This window comes from Gallinula chloropus, assembly GCF_964237585.1.
Source record: "Gallinula chloropus genome assembly, chromosome: Z".
In the NCBI taxonomy this organism is placed as follows: Eukaryota; Metazoa; Chordata; class Aves; order Gruiformes; family Rallidae; genus Gallinula; species Gallinula chloropus.
The window spans coordinates 5,014,441-5,039,289 of record NC_140089.1 but is presented as its reverse complement, the minus strand read 5'-3'; positions in this window follow the sequence as shown (position 1 = coordinate 5,039,289).

The window sequence follows — 24,849 nt, the reverse complement described above, 5'->3', positions numbered from 1 at the left end:
AGAAAACCCCTAAATAGGCTGGACGCTACAGATCTCTCCCTTTTTCTCCATCTTCCTTGTGCATGCACACACGCTCTGCCCTCAGGATATCTCTAGAGAGCCGTGCTTCTCCATTTACTGTAATAGGAAGTGCTTTGATAGGAGGACAGGGTCATTGTCTATCAAAATCAGATCAAAAGATTCACAGTTAACTAGTAGCAAGTCATCAAAAAGCTTTGTGGCAAAATTTGAAACAGCCAGGCCCTTCTTCTCATTAGGCGGCGACAAAGCAAACGTTACTGCTTTTTCATTGTCTCTTCCAGGAATTTAATTGCTATTTTGCAGTTTACTCAGGCTCCTTCATCAAATATACCTGAGGCTTCAGCCGGCGCTGTGCAAACAGAGAAAGACTTGCCAGTTTTATCAAGGAACAGCTGAAAATTGGAAACAAAAGAAGGAAAAATACCCCTCAGAAGAGTGGTTAGTCCGACCTTTATAATGGTTGTCAGTATTTTAATAGATACCTCTCAGCTATTTGGCACTTACATGCCAGGTATTGGCTGTAAGACAAGAGGCAGGGAAAGAGGGATGGGAATTACCCTGGTAAGTTCCTAGAGATCTGAATGCTCTTGGTCTGATCAAGTGATGGAGTCACAGAAACGCAGAATCGTGGAAGGTGGAAGTGGTTGGAAGGGACCTCCAGAGATCATCAGGTCCAAACCCCCTGCCAAAGCAGGGTCCCTAGGACATATCCCACAGGTCAGCGTCCAGATGGGTCTTGAATATCGCCAGACTGAGATTCATGGGCAGGCAGGGTGCTTGCAAAAGTGGATGTAGGAGTCAATGAAACCAGTGAAAACCGGGCAGTGGATTACTTACATCCCCCAGGTATTTGCCCTATCTCTCCCATGACATTTTTAGCCCTAAGGCAAAACCACCCAGGCTGTTCATGAATCAGCTCCTGAACTGACACTGGTTTCAACATGGTTTATTAAGAAAAAGCAAAATCTGAATTAGTTCACTTTAGTGTGCCAGGCTGAAAAGTGGCAAGTCAGGGACTAAATCTGTGACTAGATCGGTTCATTCTGAGTTGGCCATCCATCTGTTTAAAAGATGGGACAAACAGCTGAAGGGAGTAACAGCTCTAGCGTCCTGATTTTAATTCACCACCACCAAGTCTATCAGCCCTCCCAGACGCACTACAGTTTCTCTCTTTCCCTTCTGCAGGACAGGCTCTGTCACTTCAGTGCTATTTTCACTTTCAAAGACAATGTCCTAACCCATTTAAAATAAAAGAAAAAAACCCATATTTTTTTGTTAAAACAGAAGAAGAAGAAAAAGAAGGGGAAAAGAAAACAAACACAAGGAAAAGAGATAGAAAGAAAAAACAACAACAACAACAAAACCCAGAAGAAAATTCCCAGGGAGTGTCCCAGGGGCAGTTATTTGTTTTAAACGATGTATAAAGTGCATGAAAATTCTTGTGAACTCTTTGCAGTTACATTGCCTTGTTTGGTACCTTTCTTAAAGAGGTCAGACATTAAATAAATGTGTTGCACATAAATTACAAAGAAAGCTTTAAAATTAGCATTACACTGTAAACAAGTGTATATTAGTTGGATGGCTAATTAGCTATATGCTTCATACCTTACTAGTGGAGTCACTGCCTATGGTACTATAGTATTGCTACAAGTAATTTGCAGACTTGAGGCACACCTCAGAAAAATTAAGAGAAGGTATATACCTGAATTTAAGCATATGATCTGCCTAAAGAGGATGAATAGCACACAGTTCACTGGACTGAATGCAGAATGCACTGTTAATCCCATCCCAAGGGTTTGCATCCTTTGCAAACTCAAAAAAGCATCCTCTCACCAACAACAGTCTACTGGATTTTTTTTTTTTCCATAACAAATGGGAAGAAACCACTGGGTGCATGTTTTCCTCATCTCACTAAATTCACAAGAAATTTTTTTCACAGTAATTTGAGAGAGGCTTGGAGGGTCACCTCAAGTATTCAAACTAGAAGCAATGTCAAAACTCTCACGTATTTGAAAGTGAACTTTTTCAGAGTAGTCGCAACCTATTAGTGAGTGGGACAGGACTGGGGTGGGCTCATTTGGGGGTTTCCATTTTTGGAATGAGTCTGCCATCAATTAGTAAATTGCTAAGCATAGCCCTCCCTAGCCATTTAGGTAATTTAATATTATTAAATGTTTCTAAAATAAGAAGTGGGTTATAAAGTGTATCGTTTAGCTTCAGAGTAATTTGATCTATTATTTAAATTTCCCCAAAGGATTGTTTTATGGTACAGTCTTACAGCACATGTACAATGCTACTGTGCCCATAACACTTGGGTATTTAATTCCAGAAGATGCCATCATGATAATTTATCTTAGTTTTGATCATTTCTAGCTCGTGCTTTCTTTCCCCCTTATAACCAGACAGCTACGGTACCCAGCACAGGCCCAGGTCAACATTTTTTTCATACCCACAAAAAGGCTCATTCTCTGTGGGGTCTTTAAGATTGGGTAGAAGAACATGGCTGAGATGTATCTGTGTGAGCACAGAGGTGTACAGGTATGGACGGATCCTCCTAGCACCTCCTTCAATGTGAACACAATCCTGATGAGAATTGTTAACTGAAGATGCACCATAAACACGAATATCTTGCTTTGAAAACCATAAGTAATCTCTCACCTTAGTTATCTTTCACATTATCATGTCAAAGTCTTGATGCCATTTCAACTCTGCTAGCCTCAGTCCTTACTTGGATGCTTCTTTATTCCCTAGGCACTTTTTGCTTTCCCACCCTGTACCATGGAATCACAGAACCACAGAATGTCCTGGGTTGGAAGGGACCCATAAGGACCATCGAGTCCAACTCCTGGCTCCACACAGGGACAGCCAAGTCAGAGCTGGCACTGAGCGCACTGAGCGCATTGTTCAGACACTTCTTAAACTCAGCCCAGCTTGGGGCTGTGACCACTTCCTTGGGGAGCCTGTGCCAGTGCCTGACCCTCCTCTCAGTACAGAACCTCTTCCTAATATCCAACCTAAACCTCCCCTGATGCAGCTTCATGCCATTCCCTCAGGTTCTAGCCCCAGTCCCCAAAGAGGAGATTGGCATGTGGCCCTTCTCCATCCCTCATCAGGAAGCCACAGACTGCGATGAGGTCTCCCCTCAGCCTCCTCTTCTCCAGGCTGAACAAACCCAGCCTCTCCTCACAAGACTTCTCCAGACCCTTTCCCATCCTCATTGCCCTCCTCTGGACAGTCTCCAATGGTTTCATGTCCCTCTTGTACTGTGGCACCCAAACCTGCTCCCAGGACTCAAGGTGAGGCCACCTCAGTGCAGTGCAGACCAGAACAATACCCTCCCTGGTCCAGCTGGCCAAGCATTGCTTGATGCACTCCAGGATGCGCTTGACCCTCCTGGTAAACTCCCTATTCAAACTATCATTGCACTCTGTTTTTTGGTGCAGGTCTCCTGAGATATGCAATGGAAAAATAAAACCACTAGCAAATTACTTAATAAGTATTCAATAATAATTTGCTCCCAATTTTGATCCACACTTCTAAATTGCAATAAAAGTATGTTTTTAACAGAATGAGTCTATGTTGAGACATAACACTGCCAACTGCGGTCCTGTCAGATGCCATAAACTTGGTTGCATCAGGCAGAGTAATGTCTTAAAGAGCCTCTTAGCACTGAAAAAAAATTGATGTGCCAAGATTTAGGACAACCTCCAGCTAAGTCTGTTGTGAAAGGTGGTAGAAGTTGCCACAGGGCTGAAAGTGCACTTGCCTGAAAAGTAAGATTAAGATCCTCCACTCTCAGAGACATTTAAAATACCCTGTAGCATCTCACATATGAGTAAGCTACTCCCCATGACCTGGAAAAAATCCCCAGGGTAATCTCTTTGTTGGATGCCTTTTCTTTGGAGTCTCCTTTGGAAATGTTTTCTATGGGGCTGGCTCCTGTCTTGGTGGTCATGGTGATTGGGAGGAGGCTTAGCCTACTTGTTTTGGTGGGAACAAAATTCTAACTGTTCTATTGAGTGCTAATTCTCCCTTTGAACTGGGAGCCCATTCCCTCCTCTTCCTCCTTGGAGATATGTCACTTGAAAAACTGCAGAACATATACTTTTAAAATAGAAAACACTGACTGTAATCTTTTTTCCCGCCTTGTCTTAGAGACACCTCTAAGAGAAACTCATGCTGGTTTGTGACCTTCTCTGCTCTCTAGAAGAATGGCCTCCCCTGGGGGCATATTCCTTCCTAATATTCCTCTCCCCAGTGCATACATTCACAACTGCAACCTTGCATGTTTTAGAGCTACTGTCTATGCCTCAAATCCTGGGGTGTGCCCAGGGAATTAAGTGGAGTTGCTAGAGCTTTCATAAACGCCAGCAGGCAATTAAAACATTCTATTCCCAGAAAGAGCTGAGCACTTCCCATCATGTTTATTTTTCTGAAAATCAGTCCTTGTTCCATCAAGTTTAACCCAGCAGCAGGTAGAGCTATCACAATGAAATTTTGGTTCTGAGAGATGTTTGCTCATCCAAAGAAGCAAACGTTTCCACTTTCTTTGTCTGGCTTGGGTCTGCCCACTCCTTCCTGCTCTGTTTCTGTCCTTTGCTCTTTCTCTAACTCCCCACAGAGTTACATAGCCAGGTCAGTAATATTGACCTGCAGTTAGTGGAGGATGTAGCAAGGACTCTCACATGCTCACACATACACAGGGATCACAGAATCAGAGAACTGTAGGGGTTGGAAGGGACCTCCAGAGATCATCGGGTCCAACCCCCCTGCCAAAGCGGGGTCCCTAGGACAGGGCGCACAGGTCGGCATCTAGACGGGTCTGGAATCTCTCCAGAGAAGGAGACTCCACACCCCCTGGGCAGCCTGTCCCAGGGCTCCCTCACCCTCACTGTGAAGAAGTTCTTCTGCATATTGGTGCAGAATTTCCTGTGCTCCAATTTGAGGCCATTGCCCCTTGTCCTGTCCCCACAGACACTGAGAAGAGGCTGCCCATTTCCCCCTGTGTCCCACATTTATCACATCCCCTTTCAGTCTTCTATTCTCCAGGCTGAACACCCCCAGCTCACTCAGCCTTTCCTCATAGGGGAGATGCTTAAGTCACCTCTTTGTAGCCCTCCACTGGACAGATCCCTGTCCTTTTTATACGAGGGAGCCCAGAACTGGACACAATACTCCAGGTGGGGCCTGACCAGGGCAGAGTAGAGGGGGAGGATCCCCTCCTTTGACCTGCTGGCCACACTCCTCCTGATGCAACCCAGGATCCCATTGGCTCTCTTAGCCACCAGGGCACACTGCTGGCTCATGGCCAACCTGTCATCTACCAGGACCCCCAGGACCTTCTCCAGGACCTGGCCCTAAGCATCCTGGTGGTGGGGAAGGGCCGTGTTGTGGACAAGCTGTGCTAGTGGTAGGATTTAATGGGTAATGGGTGATGGATCCATGTGTTTACTGCATCTCTTCAGTTTTAGAATAAGATACCAGAATACAAATCTCAGGGATGTGAAGAGTGCCATTGATTTTGACTTTTAATGATTAAAGTTATTTAAATTCTTAAAAAAATCTGCCTGTTGAGTGCAGATGACACAAGCACAGTTCTAAGCATGTGCTCATTCCTTGGAAATGTTTTGTTGAGTCAAAATAAATGTTACAATGTGAAATCTCAAAGCTATGCCCCACATTTCTTTAGTCCACAACATAATCATTTCAAAGGACCAACACTTACAACTTTTTCTTTGGTCAAAAAAGTTAATTTTGACCATGGACTTCTATACCACTAATTCTGCCAGAAATACATGTAGTACTAGTGTCTACATTTTGGTTTAACATGAGGGTGCTTTGTTTTTAGGAATTCCTATTTCAATTTTCCAATGGTGTCTTCTTGCTTTTTTCTTTAATCTGATGTCTTAGGTGAGGACATAGGAAAGACTCTCACATGCTCACATGTTCACAAGCAACCAGGTTGCTCCAGGCTTGATGAAATCATTGTAATTGTGTCCTCTGAATAAGACTGGATTTCTTTCACTACTCTTGGTCATTTCTTGTTATGGAGATGATTTTGAAAGATTTTCCTGTTACTTTTAAAAGATAAAATTATAATTTGCTAATTTCAGTTTTGTAACTTGTTGCACTTGTGTTCCTGAAAGAGCCTTTATTTCACAGCAATATCATTTTTGATAAACCAAGAAGTCTGCATTCACTCAGGCAGAGCGTTGAGATTTGCTGTGGTTCCTTGGTTTTACTTACACTGTACCTTCTGATTTTGTGTGTTTCTGTTCCCAGCTGTTCTTCCAGCTGATTAATTATGATGCAATTCCTCTCCATTTTTTTGTATAATGCATCATCCCAGGATATCTTGTACTTTCATATTCCTGTTAACATGATTACAGGAACTGTTAACACAATGGTAAAACCTCTGTGTGCCCAAAACAAGCTCTAAATGGTTTTACTATTATGGGGCTTTTTATTGAGGGCAACTAATTAGAATTGCCTTTTTGTTATTGGTTTTAATTACAGTGCAGGCAGCTGTTTTCTCCCAGGGCTGACAGGCAGAGCCAGTAGCCATATGTTTTGCAGAGTGCTTCAGTAGAGATGCTGGCAGCACCACGCTCATCTGCCCAGCTGTTTATCATGATGGTAAAAGCAGCCATGCACATTTTAACAAGGTGCCCAGCAGGATTTAGCAGAGGGCAACAGGCAGCAGAGTCGCAGCATGGAAAGCAGATGGCAATACCTTGTTTTCTCATAAAGCCTGTAGGAATATAAAGGCTGCAGAAAATGGGCTTTTTGCAATTTCACTGAAGTTGGCCCAACGAATGTTAGGAAGACACACACAGGCACACAGGAGTGCACAATCACACACTATGAGCTTTGGCTCTTTAGAGAACCAGATAAGGAAGTGCTTTGAAGGTAATCTCATCTCCTCCTGTCTCTTTCTTGCCCATTGTCTACCTCATCTCCATGGCCAAATGGTCTTTTTTGTTCCTTTGCCCCCTTCAGGTGCATCAGTTCAACAACAGATGAAGAGGAGCAGGATTTAAAACCTTCATTCTAAAAAACAAGTCAACCCTCCTAATTTTTCTTCTTCAGTGATACTTTTCTTAGTGTCCTTGGATGCCACTTTATGACTATGAGGTGAGTTTTGTTTTGCCATCTGTCTCAAGTCTGTTTCCCTACTGGTAGGGGCAGTGATAATAGATAAAATGGGCTTCAGATGGGGGTGCAATTAAAATTGCTGATGGGGAAGATGCCCCCATGCTTTTCTTCAGGGTGCAGGTTGGTGGCAGAGAGCATTTTTTTGCCTCTGAAAGAGCACGCTGAGAAGGGGAGAGGAAGATCTGCAAGAACATCAAAGGCAAAAATGTGAACAGGAAAAGTTTATGAGGACAAAGGCAAAGAGTAAGTTGGGGTTTGGAAGTTACAAGATGCCCCTTGAAGACTGAAGTTTGACTCACGTGCAGGGGAGAATCCTAATGGGTCCGAAACCTCCACTGCAGACCTCGTATCAATTTTAATATCTTTAGCCAATTTCCACTTTTGTAGAATTAACTTCTTTCCAATTAGACTTGCCCTTAAAATAAAATGCCCTTGATCTTTGCTAATATTTGTAATGGAATTAAAACCCCCAAGGATAAAGATATTAGGATTCAGAAGCAAGTCTATGCTCATTTTTCTATTTACTTTCTTATAACTTTTCTTTAGAATTAATACTCCTCTCAGCCTGGATTCACCCTTGGAAGTCCACAAGGACCAGCTGCAAAACAGTCATCCCACCCTCCTGCTCCCCCACCACATACCCGTGCTGGGGAAACAGCGATCTCCTCTTCATCAGAGAGACACGTTTTGGGTGCAGATCCAGAATAAGCCTGCCTCTTGAGTTTCAGATGGAAATTAAAGCAGTATCTTCTCAGAAAGTTAGATTTTAGAGAGGAAATGAAGTCTACATTTCCACTGTGACAGTTGGAAATAGACTTTGTCTTCAAACTTAAAGAGCTGGTCCATGACTTGGACACAACAGTGGTGAAGACGTTGCCCTTTCCACTGCTCCAGTACTTTGGACTGCCCCATCTTAACTAGCCAAAATAATAATACATTTTGCTTCATCAAAGGCATCATCATTTCAGGAGTAATTTTACAGTGTTTTACAATTACTATATCTAAAACTAAATCTATGTTCAGAAATCTTTTGATACATATCATTAAGATTTGCTTCCACAAGTCTTTTGTCTCAAAACACCCCAGTTACTACCAGTGTCACGACTTTTGGTAGCATAAGCTGGGAGTGAAATACCTAACTGAAGTGTGTTTTTTGGCATAGTGAGGAGAGATGGGATGGTTCACAGGAGGCTGGGAATGTCCAGCTATTCTGCAAGGTGGAACAGTCCATAAAGCATTTTAGACTGAGGTCAAAATGAAACAAATCATGAGCACAGATTAAATTGCCAAATTTTTCCCATGCCAAACTTATCCAGTAGACCATCCTGACTGTTCTTCCAATTTAAACTGTATGTCAGTCCTGAAATACTGGTCTGATGATGGGAACTTGCACAGAAACTCAAGTCAAGTCATGTTTCCCTGTATTGCCAGCTCAGAGGATGGTTAACAAGGCAACCTTCTCTCATTCCCCACATGTAGATAAGTACTCTGTTACTTGACTGACAAAGTGAGAGTAGCAGAAGACAGTAGTTTGCATGTTCAGGTTGCTGTTATGCCTGTTGCCATCCAGGAAGATAAGCTGAAAAAACCATGGCACTGCACCAAACCTTGGTTGTGGCAACAGCTGGGTCAAGCTCAAGGGGAAAAGAGACAAATGCAAGAAAGGAACTGGCATGAAGGTGGTATTCTCCCATTTCTTGGACACAAACCCCCAAATATCACAGTGATTTCGTAGACAACCACACACCCTGGGACAGAAGGACCATGTGCCCTTTGTTTGAGGTGCTTTTCCATTCCATTTGTCTGAGGCTGTGTTGGTGATGCCTCATTGCTGCTCTGCCCATTGAGCTAGCTAATGAGCAGGCATTTAGAAAAAACATGTCTGGGTTTTGTTAAACTCCTGGTATAAAATTGTCCATTTGAACAGCATGTGGTGAGAGCAACCTGCAGCCTGTTCCTGCAGCTCAGTTGTGTGAAACAGTCTAGGTTTCTGTATCACCCATCATTTTACTGGCATTCAGCTAGAAGATGCACAAGGTCCTCCAGCCCCAGGCAGGACCCAAGGCACTGTTCCCAGAACCCCTGCCTTCTTTCCCATGCAACCCAGACTTTCTGCTCCTGTAAGACAGCAGACACAGGGACTGAACACTTACCACCATGTCCTGTGGGTAACATCATCTATTGTTTAACCTAATTGCACCCACACACAGCTACTGCAGGGGCTGGGGCAGGGCTGCTTCCTACCCAGCACTGTGTGTGATGCAGTGACCCTTGCAGGCAAGATCAAGGCTCCTGTGGGAAGGTGACTTGTTGCTTCTTTGTCATTGCTGAGGTGATTGTCATTAATTCCCTGCCCTTTCACCCCTGTGTCGCAGCCACATTCACCAGGGACCCTCTTTGATGAGTATCACTTAACATGTACACAGACTTATGTCATTCCCCCCTGCCCACCTGCTTCTTTCTCCCATTTTTCAGGCAGCAGCCCGTGGTGTGTCAGAGGAGCTTTCACAGGGATCTGCACACCAGGGAGGGAAAGGTGATATGCTGTTTGAGGCAGTTTTTCCATACCCAGGGCATTCCCATAAATGAGAGGAGTTTTAGGACTCTAACAAAAGTCAGATAAAGGGAGAGGATGACAGGGTGTAGTGAATGCAACTGTCACTGAGCGTAACATGAGAAGTTTCATGTTATACAGACTGACAAGTAAGCAATGCTGTTGTCAAGCTCTTTAACATAAAGGGGGTGCCCATCTGTGTGCAGTGCACTGGAGCCACAGATGTGCCATGTTTAAATGAACTAAAGCATAAAAGAAAGCTCTTGACCAACCCAGTGTATAAAATCAGTGAGCCTGCTTTTTCAATTAGCATGGTGAGAGGCACTTCTTGCTCCCTTCTGCTACCCCAATTAAAAAGCCTTTATTTCTCTGTACCACTGCCCTCAAAATGCTCCTGTGGTAAGTCAAGGGAAAAAAATTCACATTCCATCAGTTGGGAATTCTACCATAGGAAACACAGACAGTTCTTCTGTCACAATTATTTTTCCTTCTGTTTGCTGTTTTGGTGATGTAATACAGCTCTCACTTCCAATGGGATTGCCTCCCATCCTCATAAAATCCTTGGATGGTCTATGTGATTCCTTTGCCACCTCTGTCAGCCGCTGCATTGGAAAGAGAAGAGAAATTATTTGATATGAAAAAGTATCCAGCTTTACATCTGTTTGTGGAATTTCTGGGAGGCAGGGATTCAACGATCACAGCTCCTGCAGCTCGGAAGGAAAAATGACTGTCACATCAACAATACCTGGTCAGGAGCAGAAGCTTCTCTTACAGTGACTACTGGGGCACTGCACATCCTTCCAGGATTGATCCACAGACCGTTTGGGAGCTTTCCTCTCTGAGAGCCTTCCCATGCACGAGAGGTAGCTACTGTGGGTGTGGGATTTTTGCACTACAATAGGAAAAAAAATATGGGTCTGTGGAAGGGGGAGAGGAGAAGGAAAGGGGGAAATCACCTAGAGGCTCCTGGTAACCTGAGCTTAGAGCCCCTTTTAGATGTATGCGTGACAGTTAAAATTTAGGGAGGACCAAGAAAGCAAATATGAATTTCCCCCTGTAAAATTTCAAAGCAGGGCTTAAGAGGAGTTATTTTACATTTCTGTAGCTTTCCTGGTTTTTATGCAGATCTGAGCCACACACCTTTACAAAGCACTCAATATACATGAACTTAGGACAGCAGTCGAGTGCTGCCATGTAACTCAAGTCTTCATGTAAAAGCAGCTTTTATGTTATAAAATCAGCAACAAAACATCTCTGGGTTCATTTGACCTCCACACTCAAGTCTGAATATCCCAGATATATGTGTCACCTCTCCTGGGGCTTTGATCTTGTGTGAGAAAGAATAACATAATTCTTATGTTGTTGAACTCAGTTGACAGAGGATCTGATATTTTAGGAATGCTTTTGAGATGCCTGCATTGAGAACAGAAGGATGCTGCTTTCCTAATTAAAAGGAATAGGAGGTGCAGTTTGATCAGCATGATTCCCCCGCTGAAAATAGAACACCTAAAGACGATGAAGCTAACACCTAATGAAAGAAGGGCTGGCACGTAAGATGAGCACCAAGTGGTTGGCCAAAACTCTCCCTGACAATTTAATTACATTTCTGGATGACAACATCGCCACTTGCAGGACTGTGGGGGTTTGTCAGCTCCCAGTTTAAACCATGAGGTTGGAAAACGTTGGCCCAACAAGCACAGACATGAAGTGCCAGCCAAGAGATAACGTGGATTTTTTTTTTTTAATGAGTGAAAAATAATTTAAACCTTTGAAACTTGATTGAACTTCAAACAAAATGCAGCGCTCTCGGTCTTCAGTGCTCAAAAAGCATGCTATGCTACGTTCTTCCCTCCCAGATTCAAGATGTTTAGTCATAACATTATTTTTTTTATATATATATACACACACATAGATAGACATAAACAGACTTACACACATAGACATTTATATGTGTAAATACATGTGCTTATATATATACACATGAACACACATAAAAGGATCTCCTTGTTTCTCCTCTTCATTTGTAAGCTGTTATTAGGTACCTGCTTCTCAAGGGAAGAACTTCTTTCCATTAGTCATGAGTCTAGGTACATTTTTTCCATTGTTTTTCAGTGCATTTTGGGGGTTTTTTGGGGTGGGTTTTTTTGCCTTTTTATTTAGTTGGTTCGTTGGTTGGTTGGTTGTTGTTGAGGTGTTTGTTTGGTTTTCTTTAACATAGTCTGAAATTTTAGAACATGGAAACAAAATTGTCCCAGAAATCACATTGCATTAGTAAGGACCTGAGTGCTGAAAATGGAAGTTCAATGCAATGCAGGCTTAGTAGATTTTTTGGTTTGGTTAAAAAAACAAAGAAAGAAACACTTCTGTTAGGAGGGATGAGAAACAGCTTCATTACCTTTCACAAATATTTACAAGATCGTGTACTAAAGCACAATTCAAGGAAATCAGTTGAAATTTTTTAAAAAAATCTGAAAATGTTAGCAATGGGATGTTTCAACTAGATAAAAATATAATTACAGAATCACAGAATGTTTTGGGGTTGGAAGGGACATTGAAAGATCATCTAGTCCAACCCCCCATGCTAGAGCAGGATCACCTACATCAGGTCACACAAGAATACGTCCATGTGGGTTTTGAATGTCTCCATAGAAGGAGACTCCACAACCTCTGGCAATTCCTGGTCAGCCTGTCCCAGGGCTCTGCCACCCTTATAGTGAAAAAGTTTTTCCTTATGTTCACATGGAACCTCTTCTGCTCCAGCTTGCACCCAGTGTCCCTTGTCCCATCCTTGGCCATCACTGAGAAGAGCCTGGCTCTGTCCTCCTGACTCTCACCCTTTACATATTTATAGACATTGATGAGGTCATCCCTCAGTCATCCCTCCAATCTAAAGAGGATGGAGATTGCTGTTGCAACAGGCCAATTCTATTCCTGGCCACAGTATCCCCCTGTCCACAGGTCACACACATCTGGTACTAATATTGCATCTTACCTGTAGATACACAGATAAATCTTACTGATAACATGGTATTTTTGTAAGGTGCCATGTGAATTAAAGACACACTGATTCTTTTGCGTAGTGGAGAGATGCCTGGGTTAGAATAAATCAGCTTCCAGTGAAAATTGCAGTGTGGCTCCTGGAGTTTGGTGATGGTGCTGCTGGTGCACCTCAAGGTAAAGGTTGTTCCAAGTCAAAAGTTATCCCGTTTTCTTCCTGCACTGGTCCTTGGTCTCACATGGCAGAATCTCTGAAGAAAAATGAGTTCTCTTGGAGCAACCACAAATTCAGCTGATGTGTCTTCTTAGTGGATTTCTGTTGGTAGCAAAACCAAAAGCGGAACTTGCTGGCAATCATCTAACATCTGTTTTAACCTCAGTTGTATGTTTGATATAATCATTTAAAATGCTGCAGTGCAAAACGAAGTGAGACAGTGCTTTCTCTGATGTTTTACTTTCTGACTTTGAACTTGTGGGAAAATCTTGACTGAAATGAAGGTTCAACAAAGCCGATGAAAAATATTAGACCTTTGAGAGAATATGTTCTCCTGGCTTCAGAAAATCTCTGCTCAGATTGCACAGGAGTGATTGATTAAGAGAACCCAAGTTTATTTTTCAAACAAATTATCATTTTCACGTGTTCTGAAATGATCATCTTTTAATTCAACACACAAAAAAAGGCATAGTCATTTTTTAAACAATGACAGACCCATTCAAACACACGTTTCAGCAAGCATCTGGAGCTTTTATTTGTTCTAATCTGTATGACGCAAGTTTCCCTCATTTCATAACAATGTACTCACTTTGAATGGGGCTTTATATGCTGTATGTGTTGCAAAAGATAATGAATTGAGCCAACTTGAAGTTGCCTGCAAGGATCATGTGAAACTAACTACCATAGCAGTGAACCTTGCTTTAGAGCTTGGCTGTTGGTTTGTCCACCTCTAGTTGTACTTATGGCATGATAAGCATAAAGACAGATTACATATTGAGGTTATGTTTGCAGCTGCCTGGCATATGGAAAGCAAAATAAGGTTTACATTTTAAGGTTTTCAACAAGAAGATGCAAACTTTTTGTACGTGTCTCAGTTTGGGTATTTATTTGTTTCTTCCCAGCTTCTTTTACACCTCCATGCTGCAAAAATTCTGGTGTGAGTGATGGAGGCCACATAGTGCCAGGCTTTTAAGAGCAGAAGACCCATGATACAATAAGTAAAGAATCGCTCAGGCTGTAAAGAAAATAACCATGGCATGAGTCAACACAGAGCAAATTGAAGAGACCAAGCCCGATCTCCCATTTTGAGATTTATTGACATCTTCCTGCTAGAAGGTACTAAGAAACAAGCTGCTGGTAGCAAGACCCTTGTCAGTATTAGTGAGAAAACCACGGCCTCATTACCAACGCTGGTACAATGCCGTGTGGACATGAGGTTTGGTGTTTCTAAAGAAATGCCCTTTTCATGGGGAGCGCCCTAAAGAGGCATCGCCAGTGGGAATAAAAAATGAATAAGCCTGAAAGGAGGATGGTGCCCTTAAGACTTTATGCCTATCTTCCTGCTTTCTATCTGACCCTAAATTAGGCCTGCAGAAGGTGTGGTATTTAATACAGATATTGGGTACAATGTACCTTCTCACAATTAGTAGAAAGTGCTGTTTTATAATTAAAGGGTGAAGTGGGGCATGATGAACATATGGAAAAAGAGACCCTTAATAAGTGATGGAGCCTTCAAAAGAAATTGCTAATTAGTATGCATTTGATGTGTACTACACCAATTTTAAGACTTTGCCTGGAATAAATTGCTACTTTGGGTGTTCGAAGGAGTGGTGAGATTAGCATTTACAAAGGGGGCAATTTTCTGTCTTCTTGACTCTGTTAAATGGAGGAAATAACTTCCAAGACTGAAGCAGTAGTTAGCCCATCAATCATCCTCACAGCTGGAAACTGGGGATCCCAAATGCTGAGATGAGTTAATCCGTCACTTAATAAGTTCATGTTGGCACCATATGGCGCTGGGCCACTCCATACTGGGGCAGGGACAGCACTGTTTACACAGGCATGCTGCTTTCTCAGGTACCTCCCCGCTGGCAGACCCCTTTGTTCTGGAGGATCAATTTACTTTGCACAGTAAATTGACTGAATTGATCAGTTCAGAGCATGTAATTGTTGGCTAATCCAGGGGAATCATGTCCTGCCCATTTGGAAGAGCGAAAGGGTGCTGGCAGAGGGCAAATTTCTCTCTTCCTCCTGGAGACTATTTTTACCTGACCTGATGGACATTGATTAAAGCTGACGGTGGGTGGATGCTCAGTCCCTATCGACTCGAAGCCACCAAGGTAATGGGAGGACCAGCTTCCTTCAGTGAGGCTGCTTTAGGTGTCTGAGCACCGCTGCTGTTGCTAATTGCCCCAGGGTAGGAAAGCGCACGGAGGTGGGCACCTCAGGTTCCAATGCTGACTGGCTCCTCTTCAAAGCCTGAACACCGAATCACAGGCTAGCAAACAAAAAGATAAAAGCAGTGTGTTTAAAGCCACAGGATCACAGCCAGGCACAAACAAGCAACATCTCTGAATCAGAAAAGGGCTCATCTGAAGAATATATAGCTTTCTAGCTTTAACCTTGAAATTCCTCAATTTTGCAAGTATGTTTGAAGGCATCATTCCAAAACACAGCGATTTTGTTTTAACTTGCATAGTAAAACCCAAACCAGTCTGCAAATGTACAAAGTATCGTGCTCAACCTTCCCTTTTTAACCAAACTTCTTTTCTTTAACCAGTGCCTATCTGACTAGTGACAGATTCTTCCCTCACTTTACCAAAAAAGAAATTAAAAAAAGAAAAAAACAAAAAAAAAAATTCTAGCAAGCAAAATAAATAACATACATCAAGATATCATAATTATGCATATTGGGAAAGTGTGATGCAGCATTAAGTTTCCCAGAGGTGGGATTTCAGCACTGATCAAATAAAAGCCCACACTTGTTAGCGGGTTTCCCTGTTTTGTTTCCACAGCAACTTTTTACTGTGGGTTGTGGGAACTTTTCTTAACTTGTAACTTGCCATTTATTTCAGTCCCTTTGAAACCTGTGGACTGCACCTGATGGATAAGTGTGATCTGGTATACTCAGGTTTACTTCAAGTCTGAACCAAGTTAAATCATAGACAATTAGCTTCTGGATATAGTTGTTTTGGAGATATTATGTGAATTTTCTGGTATGTTGCTTTTTGATACTCATTTCAGTATGCAGAACTCATCCTTCTGACAGCCAAACACCCGCAAAAAGTAAATTTCTCTTCCCTTTCCCCAAAACTTGTTCATTTATTTTAACAAGGAGGCGCTGAAGGAAACAAGTTTTTGCCTGAATTCTCCCCAACTTCAAGGAAAGCTTGACATGTCTCTTTTCAGAGTAAGAATGAACTAGAGTTTAGAAAACTGCTGTTCACTAAGTTGAAGTAATGGCAAATACCTTCGCAACCAAAGGAGGAAGCACTAAATCAGCATATCCAATTTTCATGGCATCATAGAGAAGTAAGAAGTTATTTTTTTCAAGCCACAGCAGATGAGCTCAGTTCAGCCAGCAAAAAGGCATCTCTTCACCTGCACTTTACTTCCTCAGAAAAATGCCTTAAAAATACATGTAAGATAGCGTGAATAACTGAAAATATGTCCCTTTTCTGCCGCTCCTGTCGTTAAAGAGAAGAAACTCCAAAGAACATTTTTAAGACTAATGTAATGTTATGCATGAAAGTAAAGAAGATTTCCTGTATATTAGCAATTGTGCTTTTAAATCCCATAGCAGATTGGGTCATGCACAGTGCAACATTACCTACAATCGAAAATCCTGATTACAGGGTCTGAATTTATGTTTAAATGAATATTGAACATTTGAAGGAAAGGCAAAGGAGAGGGCTTTGCAGATATTAGTATCAGGAATGGGTCTATTTTCAAAGTGACAGGCAAAAATATGTATTAGTGAAGATTTTTCCATTAGTTCATATTAGTTCATATTTAAGGACAGTAATGCTAACGTACACAGCCCTTGAAATTCCTAAAGTAGATAGCACTAGCCTTTTAATCAATAAAAGCTATATATTGGTATCCCAAATATAAAGCATCCCAGTAGTATGTTTATGATACGTACAGTGGAATCAACAGTGGAATATATAAAAAGATAGGTTGCTTTAAAACAAGTTTCACTGCAAAGTGAGTATTTCATAGCTGAGCTCTGCAAACCTCTCCAATTCTGGCTCTTTAATAGAAATACAGACATACTATCACTTGGAAAGCGATTAAAATCACCACTACAACAAAATAAGATGCACTTTATGATTATCCTTTTTTATTTTTTTTCCTGAAGGTTGTTGTGGCTTGAAAATTTGTGGTGTCATCACTAGGAAAGGACAGAGAGGCTGGCACATCGACAGGCATCTCGCTCTTCTGCCTCCCAGATTCAGCAGAGGAGAGCATGTAAGGGGGTGGGAAAAACTCCTTCACACTATTATTCTCAGCCCATCAGCACTCCTTGGAATGCTACTCTCCAAATAAAAGCATGGCCTCTGCTTGCTAAGCTGTGCAGCATGTCTGTTTCTAATGGGACAGGTATTTCTCAACTCCAGGAGTGCTTCCAAATGCACTCCAAACAGCAGCAGTAGTGTATCCATGTACACGTGTCGTTGCTGCCCTCAGTTCAAAGCCTGAATACGTACATCCAAAGGATTCCATAGTCTGGGTTGTTGGCATTGATTTATTTGTTTCCTTCTTCTTTTTCCTTTTTTTAACGGCCTCAAATATTCCTGAGCATGGCAAAATAGTAGGATATTTGAAGACACTCTTAACACTATTAATTTGCAAATTCCCACTAGACTTGTCCTGTCTCTGGACAGCTAAGATGCCTGAAGTCAGGAGTGACACCCAGCACTGAGAGGACAGGCAGGTTTTTTTAGGGATCCTTGTCTCAAGGCAGAGCAAACTCTGGAATTTGCCTTCCTGAAAGTTTCAATAATTTATTGGATTATTAAAGTTCTCACATGAAAATGAACTTGCAGAAAGTGTGTGACCTTATGCTTCGCCTTGCAAGGTCCACAATGCTGACTCAACAAAGGAACAAAGGGAAGGACAAAAGTCAGTAGGTTTTTTTCAGAAGGCAGCTGAATGCAGGTTTCCTGCTTCGCCTGAATATGTTCTTTGGAGGTATTACAAAGGCAAAAGATGCCCTTCTTTTGTTTTTTACACATAAAGAACTGCAATTATTAGGAGTAGTGATGATCTCAAATAGCTCTTCTGATATCTGAAAGTTGTGACTTGTAAAAAGAACGAAAAAAAATTAATATTTCTGATTCTTTATTTGATGAATATATTTCTCCACAGAGAAGAGAGTTTCATTGCAAGGATCAGCTTCATGGCTAGCCAGACTGCTGAAGCTTCAAAATATTAGCTGAAATGGCAGGAGAATTTTTTCTCACTTTTCCTCTGCATACAAAGCCAATGGCACCCTGGGGTGTATTAGAAGGGGTGTGTTTAGTAAGTCAAGAGAGGTCCTTCTTTACCCCTTCTACTCTGCCCTGGTGAGACCACAGCTGGAATATTGTGTCCGGTTCTGGGTCCCTCAGCACGAGAAGGACACAGAACTCCTTGGAAGGGTCCAGCACAGGGCCACCAAGACGATTAAGTGAGTGGAACACCTTCCTGATGAGGACAGGCTGAGGGAGCTGGGCCTCTTTAGCTTGAAGGAGACTGAGGGGTGACCTTATTAATGTTTATAAATACATAAAGGGAGAGAGTCAGGAGGACTGAGCCAGGCTCTTCTCAGTGATGGCAGCGATAGGACAAGGGACAACAGGTGCAAGCTGGAGCAGAGGAAGTTCCATGAGGATGTGGAGGTTGTAGAGGTGGGTGATGGTCTCTTCAGCCAGATGACAGGAGATAGGACAAGGGGAAACGGCCTCAAGCTGCGCCAGGACAGGTTCAGATGTTAGTAAAAAATTCTTCACTGAAAGGGTTGCTGGGATGTGGAACAAGCTGCCCAGGGAGGGAGTTGAGTCACCAAGCCTGGATGTGTTTAAAAGATGGATAGATGAGGTACTTAGTGATATGTTTTAGATTAGGACAGGGACGGTTGGACTCAGTGACCTTAAAGGTCTTTTCCAACCTTGTGATTCTGTGAATATAAGGAAGAACTTCTTACTGTGAGGGTGACAGAGCCCTGGATCAGGCTGCCCAAAAGGTTGTGGAGTTTTCTTCTCTGGAGACATTCAAACCCAGCTGAATGTGTTCCTGTGTGACTTCGTCTGGGAGATCCTGTTTGGCAGGGGGGTTGTGCTAGATGATCCTTTGAGGTCCCTTCCAATTCCTAACATACATTCCATGACTCTCTGATTCTGTGGTGCAAGTAATCCAGTTTCTATATGTTTTAAGTCAGCTGTGTTTTCTCAGACCCTTTGTAAATCAGTCTTCCAATGTTCACATCCTCCTTACAGACTATCTCATCACCTTCTAATTGCAGACAACGTAAGTCAATTTTTTTCATACACATAGAAAGAGACCTTAAGGCAACCACTCCCCATGTAACAAGGAACAGGAGAAAAGGACATAAACTGCTGTAATTAAGAACAAGTATGTTCTTCCAGTGAGACCCATGTAACTGAGAAGAGTATGAGGTGACCTAGAGCCTCTACAGAACTGCCCTACCTGCATATGTCACATCCATCACTTTCAGGGCTGTATGTCCAAATATCAAGTGCAGCTCTGGACAACCCTAATTATGGTATTAATTGAGGGTGTTTTGCTGCCGCATGCGCATACCTCCCTCTCACAAAGCCCCCAGGCATAAAATGATGATCCCAGCTGAAAAAATGTTGCTTCTCCAAGTGGGGTCTGACTCAATTCCCTTTGTAGAGACATGAAAATTAAAACAGAACACACCATGCACTGTCCAGTTCACTCAGTACATAGCAACAAGTGACCTGTTAAATGATGACAAATCCTTTAGCTCCTGACTTTAGACCTCTGACCTCTTGACTCCCTGCCTGTATCCAGGGAGCAGTCTGGGGAGAAGAATGCAATAAACGGCTTGTAATCTAGTGCTCTCAAAAGAAATTACACCAAAACCAGCTGTTACACCACTAGCTGTTAAAGCCTGACAACATGTTAACTGAAATAAGGCTTTTATATTGTGTGGACGTTGGCAATGGCTGAAAGTCCAGTGCTGTCTCCTGATCCCTCCCTTGATGGAAACAGCAGTAAATGTCATCCCAAGTAAATATGTCCTACCATCCTTCAAGCTATGAGTATGATGTAGTTGATTGCAGTCTCTTCTTTCTCCTTTTAATTAACTGTGTTGGGCTTTGCTCCTCCACGCTGAGTTTTATGATGTGTCCCAACTTCTGAGCACAGCAGTGACTCAGCACATAATTTCTACATTTTCAGTCATCTCTGGCTGGTATTTGTACTTTGTTTTGATTATAATTTAAAATTTCTCTCTCTCTGGTTTTGGTTTGGGGTTGTTGGTTTTTTTTTGTGTTGGAATCATTACGTACAGGTACACAGGATTTATGATGAAGTCAAGTCTGCATTTGCCTCACTGGTTTCAGTGCTGGTACCTGAAATTATCCGAGGCACAAGTTTGACAGTGGATGTCAGAATTTTACCATGGGATGCTTGAAATACAGACTACATCTTTCTGTTCATCCATGTATGCATCAAAAATGCAGCAAACCAGCAAGCATCATGAGGGGGAAACCAAAAATAAAGAAGCATTGTGGTGCTGCAGGAGTTCACAGAGGAACATGTCCTACTAGGCACCTCTTAGAGTCCTTCAAAGCAGTTCTCTACCGCACATTTGAAAGGTATAGTTGCAAAGGAAGATGCCTGAGGAGAGACAAACCTTTCTCTCCACCTGATCCTTCCTCCTCTTAAGGTTTTTCTTCAAATCACTTGTGGTTGTTCTCTCTTGGTTTAGGTTTGGATGGCAAGGCTAGGGTGGGAGAGAGGCTATAAGAGTGGCTTCTGCAAGAAGTTGCTAGAAGTTTCTCCCATGTCTGATAGAGCCAACACCAGCTGGCTGCAAGATGGACCCACCACTGGTCAAGGCCAAGCCCATCAGGGACAGTTTATTGCCTCTGGAGTGACAGAGTTCAGAAGGGGGTTTAAAACCACCACTGCCAGAGAGAGGGGTGAGAAGGTGTGAGAAGAACAGCTCTGCAGACACAAAGTTCAGTGCAGAAGGAGGGGAAAAGGTGCTCCAGGCACTGGAGCAGAGATTCCCCTACAGCCCCTGGAGAAGGCTATGGTGAGGCATGCTGTCACCCTGCAGCCTATGGAGGTCCATAGTGGAGTAGATGTCCTCCTGCAGCCCATGGAGGACCCCATGATAGAGCAGCTGGAGGCACCTGAAGGATGCTGTGAGCCCATGATGGAGCAGGCTCCTGGCAGGACCTGCAGCCTGTGCAGAGAGGAGCTCATGCTTGAGCAGGTTTACTGGGGCACTTGTGACGCCATCAGGGATCGAGTTGGAGCAGTCTGGTCCTGAAGGTCCTTCTGCACCCCATGGAAGGGAACCATGCTGGGGCAATTCATGAAGAACTCATTAGTCAACTCTGACTTGCTTGGTAATAAATTAATTTTTTCTAAATTGTGTCTGTTTTACCCATGACACTAACCACTGAGTGAGCTCTCCCTTTATCTCCATCCAGGAGCCTTTCTTTATCTCTTCCCTTCTCAGCTGAGGAGGGCAGTGACAGAGTGGCTTTGGTGGCATCTGACCTCCAGCCAGGATCAACCCACCGCACCTCTATAGACACTTTATGTTAAAAGAAAAATAGATATCAGACGTTCAGCCTGTAACTTCAGTAACACCACAAATTTACCTCTTCTAATCCTTAAAAATGTGGGCAACCATGTCCCTGGTCATTGGTGTTTCATCTTGTTTCTCTCAGTTAATCCCGTTCCATACACTGCCTCAGGAACATTGTGTTTGTTTTGGAGGAATGGATTACCTCTGAGCCTGTGCACTACAATTTAGGCAGACTGCAACACCCTCGGTGCACAATGGTTCTTGTGAAAAGTAGAACAAAAGCGGGACACGAAAATAGAATTCCTCTTCAGGACTTTGAAATCACATACTCCTTAGAGGACTTTTTTTTTACAGATCTGATTGGAAATGACGTGGTTTATGTACCCAAAATTTATTTCTTTACACTTCAAACTCCATCAGATGTAGGACCCAACAGATCTGTCTTCAAGAAGCACTCTTATTTTTGTTCTACTTTATATTTAAAATGACACCTCACTCAGTATGTGCATATAGACTAAAATTGTCTGCTTTTGACGGTTCACCTTAATGATCTACAAGAAGAGAATGAAAGCTCGTTCTTCCCATGACAAGGCAGGATGCCTACTGAAAGCTCACTGGGGAAAATAATCTCATATAAAGTTTCTTTGATTTTGAAACAAATTTATGTTTTCATTGATCTTGGCCTTAAGCAAATTTACTATGTGGGAAAATTGAAGAGAATATTTTTAGCTTCTTTAAGTATAAGGGAAAGAGATTTATCTGTACCAGATATAAGGACCTTGTGGCTGCTGCTTGTTTGGAAAGGGACATGTTGATATATGTGTATTGTAAGTAGAGGAGGAGAAAGCAAGAAATTACAGCTTCTGTTTATCCATAGAAACATGAGGCTGCCCTTTCTCAAGCTTCACATTTGCCTTTTCTTGTTTGAGATTTTAATACAGAAAGAAAAGATTAAGAAATTCACACATGAAGTAAACATGCATGTTTGCCAGCAGACTAGCTAATAGATCCATTTCATTCATTTATTTGTTTTCAGTGATTATGAAAAACGTGTTCATCCCAGGAATGTGAAGAGTTGCAAAGGTATTGCCTCAATACTGCCCAGGAGGGCCACATACAGCTCTTTTGTTCTAGATTGGTCTGTTCAGGGAGATTTGGGAGTCACCTCCCCTGTCATATATCTTACTTTCAGTTTGCTTTAAAGGTCTCTCAGTTAGACTTCAGTCCAGTTTCCCTGGAAACCACCCAGGCATTAGGCAAGCAGCAGGTGAGACCTCCTTCCTCCCTCTCAAGCTCTGTAATGGCCTCTGACACAATGTTGGACTTGCATCTGCAGCAGGAAACCAAACCATTTTCATTCTGTCAATGGACATCAGGTTCAAGGGCTGCTCCAGGGAAAAGCTCCTTGTGGTTCTGCACAGCGGGGCTCTGGCAGAGGAGGGGGCTGCAGGGGCGGCTTCTGCACACAGCAGCTGGATCTTCCCCCAGGCCCACAGAGCAAACACCAACTGGCTCAACACCAGACCAGCCTCTGAACAAGGCTGAGCCCATCAGCAACGCTCACAGCGCCTCTGGGAATCACAGTGAGGAGGGAAAATGCCAGTGGCTGCTTTTTGCCCCCAGAGAAGGGAGTGAGAAGGTGGGAGAGACTGTGCAGGCACCAAGGGCAGGGAGGAGGAAAAGGAGGCACACAAGGTTCAGGAGAGAGAGATGCCCCTGAGCATGTGGAGAAACCCATGATGGAGTGAGTATCCCACCCAAAGCCCATGGATGATGATGGGGAGCAGAGATCCCATCTACAGCCCATGGAAGACCCCGTGCCAGAGTGGGTGCAGACACTTGATGGATGCTGTGACCCCATGGGATGCTTGGTTTGGAGCAAGCTCCTGGCAGTGAAACTTGCAGCCCGTTGAGAGACCACCCCATGCTGGAGCAGGTTTGCTGGTGAGGCTTGTAACCCTGTGGGGGACCAGGCTGGAGCAGTCTGGGCCTGAGAGACTGAGAGACATTCTGTGACTGATGACTGCACCCATAGCAGTGACCCACGCTGGGGCAGCTGGGGAAGAGCAGAAGCCCTGTGGGAAAGGACTCCCGTTGGAGAAGTTCATGGAGGACTGTCTGCTGTGGGTGGGACCCCAGGGTGCAGCAGGGGAAGGGGGTGAGGAATGCCCCCCAGACACACTGCTAAGAAGGAAAATAGCTTGTGAGGAACTGACCCAAACCCCTTTGTGTGTTTAATTCAATGCACTTGCAAACTGCTTCTCTTTTTATAAACCTCCAGTCGCAGCCCATCCCCATGCCACAATCTGGAGGAAGAAGGGAGTGAAATCCTGACTCAAGTGCAGTCTGCTGGGAAGGGAGGGGTGGGGGGAGGTGCTTTAAAATCTGGTCCCACTTCTCATTACCCGACTCTAGTGTCACTGGGGGTGCAGGGAAGTGTCATCAATTAGAGTTTTCTTTCCTTTATTCTGTGTTAAGTCTGTTCTGCCCTTGACACTGATTGCAGAAAGAACTCTCCCTGTCCTTATCTCCACTCCTGAGGAGCCTCTCAATATCTATTTTCTCCCCGGTGCAGCTGAAAAGGGAAGTGATGGAGTGGCTTGGGGGGTGGGGGGTGTCTGGCCTCCAGCCAGGGTCAAACCACCACACTCCTGCTTCATGTCTACATTGGAGACCTACTGCCTGCACCAGAATGGGGGTCCAGGTCATATATGGGTGCTGGTCTTTGCAGTAGCCTCTACCCATCCTTCATTCCTACCGAATGAGAGCAGAGTCGTAACAGACGGGGTCTCCATGCAGCTCCATCAGTCAGCACACTGTGAGGCATTCAGCTGTCTCCAGCAGCCAGAAAACTTTCCAGGTCCCTCACACCCTGAAATAATCTTGTTTTAATCCCTTTTGTGCTGAGCCAATGCCTTTCTGTTGGTTCAACTGAACCTCTCAGTTTCACTTGGAGATGGGCTCTGTAAGTAACTGTATGGAATCTTTTACACTGCATTATTTTCTAAAGTCTGTACACATCTAGGAGACATACATGAACACCTACACGTGTTTTCACAAGGCACAGAAGGGAATTTATGGAACAGCACTACTGGGGAAGCTTGCACCCTGCACCACATTTATGTTTATACCTGAAGGTGACTGATGTGAGGTGTGGCCTTCCCACCTCATGAAAAAAAACAATCCCTTTTCTTCTGGTGGCTGGTGCAAATCACAGTGCAGAGGTGTAAAACATCCTCTGTGAGAAATGCTGTGTACTGGTGGGACTCCAGGGACTCTCAGGTCAACTCACACCAGCTTGTCTGTCCCTGGATGCTACAGATGTCAGGTCTT